General features: G+C 38.8%; 1 protein-coding gene across 3 annotated transcripts in view; it reads left to right on the top strand.

Annotated features, from left to right (window-relative positions):
* Pir (pirin) overlaps positions 1-4,807 on the top strand; it is a 96,544-nt gene that overhangs the window by 14,087 nt on the left and 77,650 nt on the right. The gene's annotated exons all lie outside the window — the stretch shown is intronic.

Here is a 4,807-nt window from a genome sequence, read left to right as displayed (position 1 = left end):
TGGTACCAGAAATCAAACTTGGGTCCTTGTCCTTGCAAGGCAGGCAGCAGAACCACTGAGCTAAATCCCTGGCCTCTAGAAGTATGTACTTTAAAATTTGATTTTTTTGTTTTTGTTTTTTTGAGAAAGAGTCTTGCTATGTAGTTCAGGCTGGCCTTGAATTTACTGTGTAGCCCATGCTGGCCTTCAACTTGCAGCCATCCTCCTGCCTCAGCCTCCTGAGTACTGGGATCACAGGCATGTGCCACAACACCCAGCAAAAATGTGATTCTTAATTCTAATACAAAATGCAATTTAAAAAGCAGTGAATAAATAATAGGCTGAAATTAATAGATATGTTTCTAGCCACAGAGTATCTACTATAGAATTGTAATACCTGTTTTACCTAAAATATACTCAAATTTAAATATTTGCTCTTTTTTAATAGTCTTTGAATTCCTGCCACTGGAGACGTTCCTATTTGAGCAGTTACTAAAGAGTTGGACTTGGCTTCTTAAAATATTTTTATAATTAAAATAATTTATTGGCGATAAAAGAAACTAATAATTTTACATAGAAAATTGTTTCTGTGCAAGAATACTCAAATGTTTGCGTTCACATGATATATTATAAACTTCAAAAGCTAATCCAAGAACTCAATAAATATTTTTGTTAAATTCTAAGAAATTATAAAGTCAAGGGACCAAAATACAATATTACCTAAACATTCGTACTTTAAAGACATACTTATGCATTTACAAGTTCAGTTGCAAAATTTGGAGATTCTGTGAAGTACCTAATGTTTAATTTTAGTTAAATATGGAAATAAAACTGTGTAATATAAGATTGTGGCACTCTGAACGATTTCTTTCTCCACACAGTTGCCTCCTGTTGCAAAGTTGAGCCTTTTGCTCCATGAGAACAACCTGTACTCTTAGAAAACAGTCCAGGCCTATTAAAGGTTTAATGTATTTGCAAAGCCAGTAGTGAGTGGGTAAATATTTACTGAAGATGGGCCAGACACAGGGCGCTGGTGTAGGGTGACCTTTCCTGTGTTAGATGTGTGTTGTGTTGGAAGAAGGCACGGGGAGTGAGGCTAAAGGAGAATGAGGGATGTTCCCTGCTTGTGTTCATATGTAGTCTAGTTAAGAAGGTGAGCAATGGACGGGGAGTTAACCACCGCAGCATAGAATGAACCAAGAAGCTTCTAGAAACAGGATTAGAGTGGATTAGACCTGTCTTTCTTTTTCATTTAGCCATTTTCCCGCCAGTTACATCAGAGGACACTGTGCCTTCCCTATACCTGAGCTGGTTCCCACTCGACTCCCAGAACACGACTTTCTGGGGCTCCAGTTACCATTTTACTAATCCTTCCAGATCTTTTCAAATATCATTATCTCTGTCAGCTTTTCTAGAACGTCCCAAAAGGGTACACTTTCTTCTGCCCTTGTGCAGTGGCCTTGATCATATTCTCTCTGGCTTGTTTTAGAGGTGGGAATTGCCTCAGCCTCCCCTGCCTTCTCCCACGGGGACGGATGATAAATTGGCTCCTCTTCTCCATGCTCTCCCTGTGGAGATTCTCAGTAACTCCTGGCTGGATTTCACTGAGTAAATGACCAGAGATGGTTATTGTTGAAGACAATAAATGTATTCCATCAACTGAAGAATGAATCATATCGCTTGCATTTCCATTATGGAAAGTGCCTTCTGGGGAGGGTGTTTTTATAAATCATAAGGTGCTTAGCTTTAAAACAGCTCTGTGATGAAGTTCAGCTGCAGAATATTAATGTTTGGTCCTTTCTTTTCTTTTTAAAAAATTTTTTGGTACTGATGATCAAACTCAGGACCTTGTGCTTGTGAGGCAAGAGCGGTGCCCCTGAGCTAAATCCCTGGCCCTGTCCCTTTCTTTTTGATTAAGGACTTTCCTTGAAACTGTAGCTGTAATTATAGTTGATTTTTATTATTTGTAGATTCTGTATTTATGAATTTACCTACTTTGAAAACTTACTGGTAGCCCTCAAATTAGTACTGGTGGAGTTTTCCTAGTAATTCGTGGACATTTGCTGAGTGGCAGAAATTTTGAATTGTCCACTGTTTGTGATCCCAGCTGCAAAAAAGTGATGCTCTGCTTTCTTGCTTTGGCTGTTGTAACTTAACCAAGTAGCCCTTTCACAGTCTTAGCGCCACATTTCTAAAGTTTGTATGCTTTCTTGTTGGCACTTCCATGATTTAAAACGATTCCCAAGTATAGGACAGCGGTGCCATCTAGTTTTTCTAAGCCCAGTGGGGCTGTTAATGTGCCTTTTCTCACGGAGAAAATAGGTATGTTCGATAAACTTCGTTTATGTGTAAGTTGCAGCACTTTTCAGTGCTGTTCTCTCTCAGGCTGAGTTCACCATTAATTAATCGAAAGTGCTGTATGTACTGCGTAGGGTGTCACTGGACAGAAATACATGGAAGACAGTCATATGTTGATAGGTTGACAAAACTATGACCAGAGGCTTGAAGGAACCCAATCCTGTATTTCTTTTGCCTCCTGCCTCCCTTCCGTCCTCCGTCTCTGTTTCCCTCTTTCCTCTCTCCTTCCCTCCTTCCTTCCGCTTTCTTTTCTATTGTTCTCTGTCTTTCTCCTTCCATCTACTCGCTTTCTCTTTCTTTCCCTCCCTCCCTCGTTTCTTTCTTGTCTGCCTCTTGCGCACTAAGCCAAGAGCCCTACAGCCCCAGCCTTTGGGTCCCATATCCCCCCAGGAGCACTGGTTCCATATTCATTAATTCAGTGATCATGGCAACTTTGTAGAACATAACTACCTCGAATCGTGAGAAATGACTCTATCCATTTTCCCTGGGAGTGTAGCTAAGCCAGGGGCTCAATTATGCCTTAATGTGAGCTTCTTCAAACTGCAGGTCCACCTGTGTGCTGTCACCGCCTCTTCCCCAGAGCATTATGTAAATTACACAGGCTCATAAATTTTGCAAATGCTAGGTAGTGTAAAGGACAAATTAGAATCACCTCTTATGTTACCACCCACAAACAGCTTTTATTATGGTTTGATGTATTTTCTTCCAGTACTTTTTCTTTCTGGTAGCATCTTTTAAATACCTAATATTATACTGCTAGCATTTTCTCAGTATTCTTCAAAAAACGAATTCATAATGACCTCACTAAGCATCTGTCATGATGATCATCACAGTGATGTGTGAAGGTACCCATTTTTCCTCAGCATCACCAACACAGTGGATTTACTTGACTTTTAAATTTTTACCATTTTTATAAGTGAGAAACAATGCCTCGTGATAGTTTTAATTTATATTTCTCTGATCTGGGTGAGGCTGATTTTCTTTTCATTTTAAAACATTTGTTCATCATAGATATTTATACCATTTATACCTTTGACTTATTTTTTATTGTGCTATGTTTTCAATAGTGTGTGAACTATAAGTACTTCGTTTGCAAGCTAAAGTTTGGCAGGGCTTGCCAAAGTGTATTCTGTGGCTATTCTTCTTACTGTTTTAGAGGAATTATTCATGTGTAAAAGAAGTCAGACCCTTTTCAGTGACAGGAAATGCCACAGCGATAAGACAGATTAGAGCTGAGTGTGATGGTGTATGCCTATAATTCCAGCGCTTTTGAGTGGCTGAAACAGGAGGACCTCAAGTTCAAGCCCACCTTGGGCAATTTAGGGATTTAGCAAGATGCTGCCTTTAAAAAAAAAAGGCTATAGATGCAGCTTGGAGTGAAGGCCTGGATTCAATTCCCAATACTATTAAAAAAATTAGTTTCTTTTCATACCTCTAAATACACATAGATATGAAACAAACGATAGATCAAATATGCTTCCTGGATCAGGGAGTTTCTTATGCCCAGAGTAACACACATATTCACATAATAGGGGTGCTATCAGGATCATTGGTACTAAAATAGTGCTATTTCTTTAAATAAAAATGAAATTATGCTGGACTTACACATTAGTGTAAAATATAACAAATATCTTAATGCATGCTCAATTTACAAAATCTTACAGTGATATATGATCAAAGAAAAGTGGAGAATATTTTTCTGCAAGATTCTTATTACCACAGCGTTTGACCCATGAATCAGCAGTATCTCCTGGAACCTTTCACCCTCCACTGCAGAGCTACTCAGAATCTGCATTCCAGCATCTCATCCAGTGATTGCCATATCTATACATTAAAATGTGAGAGATGTTGTCTAAATGACTTTCCAAGTCAGAGCTACTATGATTCTATGAGTAAATAAGAACCAGAGCCTCATTTTATTGAGTTAATAGTTAATCATTTTTTTAAAATGTAACCCTTAGGTTTAGATAACTCTGTATTCTCTGTTAGAAACTTGCCTGCCAGGAGCAGAAGATGGCACAAGACAAAGCAGAGAGATGCACTTTGAGGATTTCCTGCCCAGAGGTTAGACTCTGGGAAGGATTGTTTTCAGAAGGCTTGAACAGTAAGTTATGGGTAGCATAATTTTGTAGTTACCCTATACCTAGTCAGACCCAGTGCCATACTTTACTTAGAACAGTTAAAAATGATCAGAAATAAAGGACAGTCTGAAAACTGGGCAAGCCCTACCAAAGTTCAGTTTAGCTCCAAAAAGAGGCACTGATAGTTGTGCACACTGTTGGTGAACAAACCTTCGCCTACCCTGGGAAGAAGCTTATTTTTAAAAATCGCCCTTAAAAAATCACCTTTAAAGTATGACCTTGAGGGCTGGGAATTTAGCTCAGTGGCTCTGCTACCTGCCTTGCAGTTGCAAGGACCCGAGTTCAATCCCTGCTACAAAAAAAAAAAAAAAAAAAAAAAAAAAAAAAAA

Source organism: Fukomys damarensis, unplaced genomic scaffold (genome assembly GCF_012274545.1).
Source record: "Fukomys damarensis isolate Sample0158 unplaced genomic scaffold, DMR_v1.0_HiC HiC_scaffold_39, whole genome shotgun sequence".
Taxonomy (NCBI): Eukaryota; Metazoa; Chordata; class Mammalia; order Rodentia; family Bathyergidae; genus Fukomys; species Fukomys damarensis.
This window is presented reverse-complemented; position numbering and strand designations above follow the sequence as displayed.